We start from the raw sequence: 10,210 nt of genomic DNA, 5'->3' as shown, positions 1-10,210 counted from the left end.
GCCACAGTTTTTTTTATTGCTTTAAAATTTTCTATGAAAATAAACAATTACATTGATCGTAGACAATGACGCAAGTAAACTTATTTCTTTTTACATAATATAAAACATATATAATAATTCAATTTTAGTTTTTAGTTTTAATCACAATTTTAATTTTAATTTTGATTTTCAGTCTGATTTTATTATAAATAATTCAATGCCTCAATAGTTTTTTACAAAGCAATAGTTTAAGGAAAAAATAAATTTAGAGTTTCAAGATTTGATCCACTTTTTGCTAGTTTCATTTTTAGAAAGATTCAATAAATAATTTATAAATTGAAAAAAAAAAAATTCATATTTTTGTATTTGTAACGCAAAAATAACAGCATAATAGTAAGCATAATACTAAGGATAAAAGTTGTAAGAATGATAAATATATACTTAAATATGAGTTTAGACAAGTTTTTGCTGCTACTTTTTTTCATAAAAAATTTTGAAGTAGCTGTTATTTTCGGTCCCTGTTTATTTAAGAAGATGTTGCGACTGTGATACATTGAAATTGAAGCAATACTTAACTTTACAAGTCCAAACATAGAAGATGGTACAGTTGTTGTTGTATAAAGGACAATGCTCTAATATTAAAATGGCCGCTTTAGGCATTTCAAATAAATATAAAGGATCGTATATTTCGTTAACGAGACTATCGCAACTTTTTCCATGCGATGAGTAATCTACTTTTAATGACCAGCAACTATTATGTAGTCATTCAAGAGCCTATTCTAAGACATAACGTCAGGACACAAACCAGGACAAAATACCTCACAAACGATTGGGATCAGATTTGAGTTAATTCCTATTATTTTGCTGATATTGGGGGACCCAGAGAACGTAAAAACACTTGGGGTTTCATAAAAATATCAACAGAGGAATGGAAAATCATTGTGCATTATAAATTTATTCTATATCGAACTAAAATAGAACTATAGCCACCAAGCAATTATGTTCCAATTATGTTTTATTTTAACTACTTATTTTAAACACACACGAATTATTGCAGAACCAAAATTTGTTGAAACAAATCCAGATGGTGCCATACTGGTTATATATAGCTATCAAACCAAACTGATACGCAGACATGCGGGTAGATGATCCTAAAAAAATTGAAGAACCATAAAAAAATAATGATAAACCATCAAAAATACTGAAATCTCCACCAATATTAATTGATAAGATACATTGCTTCAAGCCTCTTATAAATGTACTACATGAACATGCACCTAATCAGTTCAATTTGAAAGTGCTAAATCCAAATCAAGCAAGGGTTCAAATTTCTATATCTGAATTTTACGTAAGGATTGTAAAGCAGTTAGAGCTCAAAAATACATAATTCTACACTTACAAACCAACAACTGAGCGTAGCTTTAGAGTTATATTGTAAAATTTGCAGCATTCAATCGATATTGATGATATCAAAAATACGCTCGTGGATCAAGCTGTAAATGTTTGGAACATTAAACGTAGAGAGTCATAAGAACCTCTCCTCGTCCCATGTTCATTATAGAACTGCTCTAAACTTTAACTATAAAGATATTTACTCGATTATCAAACTTTTGTACACTAATGTAATATTCGAACCACCTCACCCAGAACGCGAAATTCCTCAATGTGAGACCTGTCAGCAATATAGACATACAAAAGGATACTGTCAAGATTTTAATGCCAAAGACTTGACATGGAGCTCCCGCCTAATGTCTTCAAAAATACGACAACTTTTCGAGTAAATTAATTTTTTACTTAAATTAATCACTGGACAATGAATAGAAGAAAATTACCTGACTTAATTGATTTTGCAGTATCGAGAAGGATATGTACCAAACAAACTACCTGCAATTCTAATGAACTTCTCATCTGACCACACGTAAATAATTATTATCCTTAAAGACTCTTGCCCAATTATTCTTTAAAAATGTATTCTTCATAACCAAAATACTGAGTGGATCAGTTATCGGTAGCTAATTGCAGTTGGTGTAAATACTGAAGTTTGGTTGGTAACTGAATCTGATGTTGCTGAAGCAGTAGAACATTTCAACTAATGGGTCCAAATGTCAGCCTAGGAACCAACTCCACCGTTTTCTAAAATTAGTTAGTAAGAACAACCTTTTAACATTCGACACCTAATCAAAGAAAAGTGTGATTTGAAAAAACTTTGGTAGTAATTGTAAAGTTTACAATTTATTCAAATTCGTTAAATTCTTATACCTCCAAAGGTATAAACAAGAAAGTATTCTAAAAGGAAGTTATGGACGAAATAGCGAAGTTAAAAGTAAAAAAAGACTCCAGGCTACAATTTAAGCACAGACATGGCTCTGCAGCAGCTACTACGAAAAGGATTTGTATTTCTTACTCATTTACTTAACGTCGTATTAACAAAGGAGTTTGTTCCGCCACAGTAGGAGATAGCGCAAATCTACATGATATTCAAACCAGGGAAAATCCCAATAAATGTCAAATCATATCGCCCAATAAGTTTACTTCCGATCCTATCGAGAGTTATGGAAATCTTGTTCCTAAAGCCTTACATTTATTCAACAAAACAGATTCATCCCTGACCATCAATTCAGATTTTGGCAAAAAAATAACACAATAGCACGAATTCATAGACTTGTTAAACATATTCATAGCGCGATAGATGGTAAGAAATGTTGCACTGCGATATTTATAAATATTTTACAAACATTTGATAAAGTATGGAATGAGGGCCTTCTATTCAAACAACTGAATCTACCCCTAAATTTTTTCATCGTTATGTTAAATTTTTTGATCGTTATTATTAAAATATACCTCTTGGCAAGGCATTTTTTCATTAAACGTCAAACTACAGAACTTCATGATATGAGAGCAGGAGTAGCTTAAGGTAGCATAATGAAATCAATACTTTATCTTTTATATACTGTGGTCCAGCTGTTTTATCAGTTGACACTCTAGTTTGTTAATAATGTTCCCCTCTGAATAAAAATTTGTCTATCAAATGAAATGAAACAAAATCCATCTAGGTAACATCTACTACTATAAAACGTTTTACCTGCCCGGCTGTTTTAATCAACAATACCCAATTACCGCAAGCTGTAGAAACTTGTAAAACGTTCTACCTGCCCGGCTGTTTTAATAAACAATACCCAATTACCGCAAGCTGTAGAAATATTTGGGAATACATCTGGATACTCAACTGACCTGGAGAACACATATATTCAAATAGGGTAAAGGTCCTCAGTCGAAATTATAAACTGTCACTCGAGAATAAGCTGCTAATATACAAAACTGGGTTTTATTAGAGTAGCGATGGAGTTCAATTATGGGGTACTGCAGCAAACTCAAATCTGGCAAGTATCTAGCGGTTCCAATCTAAAACACTTCGCATGATCACAAATGCACTTATCTGCTCAAAAAGTACCCTGATTTTGTAAATAAAACACACAAATTTAAATTTTACTCCAAATTTATTTTATCTCCTTCAAAATATGCTCATTCTGAAGCGATACACAAAATGCCAACGCTTAACCCAATCTTCCATACACTTTTCGTAGGCCCGTGCAGGTATGGTTTTTAGTCCTTTTAGCGAATTTTCTTTTACCGATTCAATCGACTCAAAACGCTTACCACGAAGGGGCAATTTGAGTTTCGGGAACAGAAAAAAGTCGCACGGCGCCAGATCTGGCGAATATGGTGCCTGAGCGATGACAATGGTGCCGTGTTTGGTCAAAAAATCGCGTACAACAAGAATCGTGTGCGATGGAGCACTGTCGTGGTGAAGAATGCAATTGTTGGCTTTCCATAAATCTGGTCTTTTCTTACGGATGGACTTATGCAAATGCCGCATTGCCGCATAACGCCGAGGTAATATTCTTTATTCATGGTATGACCCTCTGGCAAAAATTCGTAATGAACAACACCGCGGTAGTCGAACAGTGAGCATAACTTTAATTTTCGAGCGACTTTTGCGCGGTTTTTTGGGTTTTGGGTCGATTTCGAAGCGCCATTCGCTCGTATTTACTGGTTTCGACTTCATACTCATAAACCCATGTCTCATCACCTGTTATGATGCGTTTCATGAATGTAGAGTCGTTTCCATACTCAAAAATCATTTCTTCACACACGTTCCTTCGGTATTCATCGGGCATAGTTCATACACGCCTTTCTTTTTTTTGCTCGTAGTAAACATTACTTATTGTCATTCATATTTGACATAATACAATCAAATAAATGGATTAAAAAAAAAGAAAAAAGACAAAATTGGAACTGCAACAAAGCAGATTCATGTTACACAATTTCTACTTTGTTTTACTGTTGACCTGACATTAATGATATCAAATTCTCAACATACATAATCCGAAATCACAAATGTACTCACAGATACACATCATGGCAAAATAAAGTAGATTTGTAAACTCAAACAATTCCTTCCAATATCACGAATATTACTATCCGAAGCAAAAAATTTAATCGATTTTTACAAGCTTCATAAGTAAAATCTGCAATTAAATATCATCATGTTTTGTTTTGAATCCAACCAGCACTCTAATCGTAATTAAAAACAGCATGTTAATTATCAATACTTAGTATTTAGTCACAAACACTCCGCGAGTCCAAAATATTTCATCAATTATCAAAAGCTAAGAGAATGTATGCTTACTGATGAAATCCCAAAACTTGCAAAAAATTACAATGCTTGAACCATAATAAAAAGTCAAAGGTAACAAAAGGAACTACGACGATGAACTAAGCATGAGAGCACACTCAGCATCAGAAAAACATTTGTATCTTGTTTAATTTATATGCTTTAGCATTCTTTTCAAAATTATGCAGTTTCTACTGAAACCATTTTACTTTTATAACGAGGAACAATTTTATTAAAATTTTCTGGCGTTATTCCCCTGGTCATACAACTTTTGTCTTCTTTTTTGAATTTTTCAGTAAGCGAATTTACTAACGCATCAATATTGCTGTCACCTTACATTTTTATTGCGTCCTCCTTTTTGGTTTTTGATGTCTTGTAACCGTTATACATATTTTGTGTGGTAGTTGTTTCTTCTAATTTTGCCGACTTTGCTCTATCTTCAGATTTATTTTTACTCTAAGTCAAATAAACCTTTTACTGTATTTTTTGATGTCATGAATTTCCTTTACACACGAATTCTAATCCCGTTTTAAAAAATTATAATTTCCGATTTTGTAGAATACGATAGTTTTTTAAGTTTTATATTGCGCCCCCAAATGTATAAAATAAGCTCAAACAAATATAATTATTTTAAATAACTTTATTCAAATATTTATGAAGATTAACAATTAAAGATAAACTCGAATCAATATTAATCATTTAAATGAATTTAATCAAATATTACTTAAGATTAATAGTTAACGATAAATAGACAGAGACAACGTAATTTCGTGTTTATTGTAAGTACTTGAGCTCTTTTTTGTAGATCGGGATTTATTAGATTGTTGGTTAGAGTCCTTGATAATGGAACATGCTGTTCACTGTGTCTTCCATACAAAATTTTTTTGCGTAAATGAGGTATGAATTAATGGAAACCATATTCTGCACTGCATAGAAAATACATAAGGACCCCTAAGACAGCAATGTGAATGCATCCAACTGGTCCTGTTTTCCAGCTAAACGTATTTTCAGTTCCTCTATCCATTATTTATATAAAATTTTGCCTAATGATATTTAGGATATTTAGGCACCTTACAAAAAAATGTCGAAGAGCTTGCTTCTTATTCGCAAGGAATTATTTTTAGCAAAAGCATTGCATTAAAATTGCTCAATATCTTCATCAATTGGTAAAACTTTTATATCATCACTGTCACTTTCATTCTCCATTTAATCTTCTTCGTTACTCTCACTGCTTTGTAAAAAACCGACAGAAGTTGCCCTTCAAGTGGACCATTTTGCTAAAATAAAGCCAAGCAATGAAAAAAACCACCATTGATAATATTTATGAGTAAAATCTACTCACTAGAGTTTTTCAAATGCCCTGCTACACGCCACCGATGAACCAATCACCAGCAGCACAACTAAAAGCAAGAATAGTGAAGACAGCACTTACGACCACCCTACCAAATTGTAAATTAAGCTTCGATCATTTTTTAAAGCGCGTATTACAGGTTAACAATTGTTGTTAAAAATCGTTGTCGTTGTCGTCGCTTGCTAATACATATCAAACTAGTCGTCAATTTTTTAAACACGCCCCAGAATAGGAAAACAAATATACTACATAAGATATACTACTAAATAAGATCATGCATGCAATTAAACGATGTTTTCACTTTCATCTCTTTCAGGTCGTATATGGGTCATTCTTTTACAAATCGGACGGATATTGGCCACAAAATGGCCTTATGAAGAAAGCTTTCCAAAATTTTCATTTTTTATATTTTATTTAGATTTAGTTTTAAATTTTACTGCGAAATAAAAATTTTCAGGAACCTATTATTTTCTGAAATTTTTTAATATATTTTTTTCTCCCGCAAAACACATCAAGCACATGCGTACTACATTTCCATTGAATGAATTTTCAAAGAATATACTACGCATATTCTTATACAATATTTTTGATTTCGATTAGTAATAAAATTCTATATAAATATCAAAAATTTCATGACGATATTGTCATTAGAAGTACTTTTAAAAAATTAATTTATCCTTCACATCACTCCAAACGTAACACACATTTTTTCAATAAATATTTTTCAGGAATATGTCACACAAATTTTTTTTTTAGTTTTAATTCAGATTAATCAATAAATTCTACTTTGAAAATAATTATGATTATATTATAATTATTAATGATATTGCTTTTAGAAGTAACACATATGCACTATAATATCATTAAATCAATTTTCAAAGAAAAATCATACAAAAATGTTTAATTTTTATTTCTAAAATAAATGTATATTAAATTAAACATAAAATATACCATTTTAAATTAGTTTTGCAACATCTCTATTTTTAAAATATGTATTTTAACTTAATAAAACATATATTGATGAATTAAAAAATTTATTACTTCCACACTAACAGAACTACCTACATAACTGCAGCACATAATTACACCTACCGTTTTTGGTGTTATTTATTATTTTGCTACAGTTGGGAAAATACTCCGGACTGGTAAGAAATGTTATAGAACCTAAAAACAAAATATTTTTTTATGGTTTTTATTGATACATAATCTGAAATGTCTGAAGAAGAAAATATTTTTGCCATTAATACTTTTTTGGAATTTGGAATAAAGCAGTGATATTTTAATGTGCCTTTGACTGATGTAGCTTCTTTAAAGCGGTGTTTAATCTTATTTTCTTCTACTTCATAGTCTTTTAACGTTGAGAAATGGCACACAATATTTGATAAACATTCCTTAGCCCAGTTAAATAATTCCTTTGGTGTTTGGATTGGATTATTTATTTGTTGAAGGCTAGCTCTTGCAGTATTCCTCTTTAAGGTATCAGCTAAGCCGTCGCATGGTCCTTTGCCGTGTGGCGTTGGAAAAAAGTGCCATTCTGCTTCCAAACCAAAGTCCGCTTTGTGATGAGTTAAATTAATAAAAATTTTTTTATTTTTATATTGTGAACCCGATCCATCGGAAAAATAAATAATTTTTTTAATGAATTTGATAGCGTATTTCTGGAACAAATGTACAGCAGTTGTGTTGTGATGTAAACAGTCAGATATGCATACAAATTTTTTTATTTGTAGTTTTTTATTTTCATCGCAGTGGTACACTGATGAATTGTTGCCTGGTTATTAGTCTAGTGCAAAACTCGAACAGAGTTTTGAACAACAAAAGCATAATTTTCGAAAATATCACACAAAACGATACATTCATTTACTGCTAATATAAGTTGTTTTTTTTTATCCTTTAAAAGCTCTGTCTGTTTTTTAACGATAAAGGAATGCAACAGCAATTTATCTAAGCCGTCTGTTAAGGATTGCAAATATTTATCAATTGGTGATGTCAAAGTTTTTAATGTGCTTCTTTTTTCATGAACCCATTGTTTGTATGTAACGGTTTCTATTATATTGTCTTCAAAGATCTCTAGAAGTTGTTTGTTGCTATTTGCAGTTCCAGGGCATTTGGCGCATATTCCTAGAAAACATTCTGTGCGTGAAGAATAGCAAATCATGTGGTGTAGACACTCTTTATACAGAGTATGCTTCATATTGCTTAGAAAGTCGTTTTTGCATTTGTATGTTTTTTGTGTCCGTAAAAATTTAAAATAGCATCGGTTTTATGTTTTTCTAGCGATGGATGGCTTTTTGGATTTGGGTCTTCTAAGATTCCTTTTTCTAAAACTAGCTATAGAAATCATATGCTTTGTAGCGTTTGAGAAATGAGTTGTGATTTTTCGAAAAGACCAATTATGTACCACATTCAATATTTTTATTTTCATCGTCCTATCTGCTGTGCCATTGAATTCTTCCTGTAGATTTTTTAAAATTCATGCAAGGTCATCTTCTCCATGGCTATTTTTGGATTCATCGGGAGAAATTTTGCAAATTTTATGTTTAATCGCTTCAGTTATATTCTTTATTTTTTCATTTTTGTATTGCTGTTAAGTTTTTTTGATGTAATTGAGGTATTGCTTATTAGAGAGAGTGCTTTGTTTAATGGAGTAAGAGCACTTTTTCTGATTTCAGTTCCGTATGTAGCCGAACTGTTACTACTTCATGTTGAATCTTTTCCTCGCTGGATATTGTTTGCCGATATACCTCCTTCATTCTTCTTTTTATTTTTGGCACTCATCTCCAGTTTGAGTCGGCAACTGTTACATATTTTTTCTCCAGATTTTTTATAGTCGTAGGCATCCGCAACATACGCAGGATATAATCTGAAACTTGCTTTCTTTTAGCCTTTTTTGAATGCATTTTCAACTTCAGCGGATTGAAACATTTAAAATCATTCGATCACCGTAGATTCATTTTATTTATTCTAACTTTTGCCATTATTTAAATGTTCTAACTTGTTTGTTCGCTTTCAAACCAGAAACTGAAGACTTATCAGACTTACTTAACATTTTATACCAAATTGGATGTCAGTATCTTTATAAGATGGAGGTACCTAAACACTCCATATCGAATTATTTACAGGTTATTTCCTATAACATTTCTTACCTTCTTACCAGAGTATTTTTCCAACTGTAGCAAAATAATAAATAACACTAAAAAAGGTAGGTGTAATTATGTGCTGCAGTTATGTAGGTAGTTCTGTTAGTGTGGAAGTAATAAATTTTTTAATTCATCAATATATGTTTTATTAAGTTAAAATACATATTTTAAAAATAGAGATGTTGCAAAACTAATTTAAAATGGTATATTTTATGTTTAATTTAATATACATTTATTTTAGAAATAAAAATTAAACATTTTTGTATGATTTTTCTTTGAAAATTGATTTAATGGTATTATGGTGCATATGAGCACGTGATGGGCGCCTAATAAATTAATTTTTTTTAATTACTTCTAAAAGAAATATCACACTGGAAATATTTATTGTTTAAGTAGAATTTATTGATTAATTTGAATTAAAACTAAAAAAAAAATTAAATTTTTTTTTTAAATTTTTTCTCAATTTTTATGGAATGCCAAATTTGTTTGTGTAAATAGTAACATTTGAATTTTTAAAAAAGTATTGATAGAAATCAAAAAAATTTTGATTTTTCTTCAAACACGCTCGTGCTTTTTCGTACACAATCGGATTTTGTCGGTATACAAAATTTCATATATTTTAAAGGGCCCATTAGACAGCAACGCTCGTTGTCAACGCGCGCTTGCCATTACACAAACAATTTTTTAGCAATTTTTTAAACACGCCCCAGATAAAACAACAAATATACTAAAAAATCGCTCTCACATGAGATTTTTTTCTCCTACTTTGTGAAATGCGAAATTTGTTTGTGCAATAGTAGCATTTGAAATTTTAAGAAATGCGTTGACGAAAATCAAAAAATTTTGATATTTCTTCAAACACGCTCGTGTTTTTGCATATACAGTCGGATTTGGTCGGCATGCAAAATTTCATTTATTTTGAGAAATGGAAGCGTAAGTATCGTTTAAATGCACGCATGATTTATCGTTAGCAGACGATGCCAATATGAATGAATTGTATCTTTTATTTTAAATATTTGTGTTTTCTATCTAGGTAAAATTTTTTAATTTCCAAAACATGTTATT

General features: G+C 30.9%; 1 protein-coding gene across 1 annotated transcript in view; it reads right to left on the bottom strand.

The window, feature by feature from the left end:
* LOC119667450 overlaps nt 1–10,210 on the bottom strand; it is a 13,874-nt gene that overhangs the window by 1,337 nt on the left and 2,327 nt on the right. The window lies entirely within an intron of this gene.

This window comes from Teleopsis dalmanni, chromosome 1, assembly GCF_002237135.1.
Source record: "Teleopsis dalmanni isolate 2A chromosome 1, ASM223713v2, whole genome shotgun sequence".
Taxonomy (NCBI): Eukaryota; Metazoa; Arthropoda; class Insecta; order Diptera; family Diopsidae; genus Teleopsis; species Teleopsis dalmanni.
This window is presented reverse-complemented; position numbering and strand designations above follow the sequence as displayed.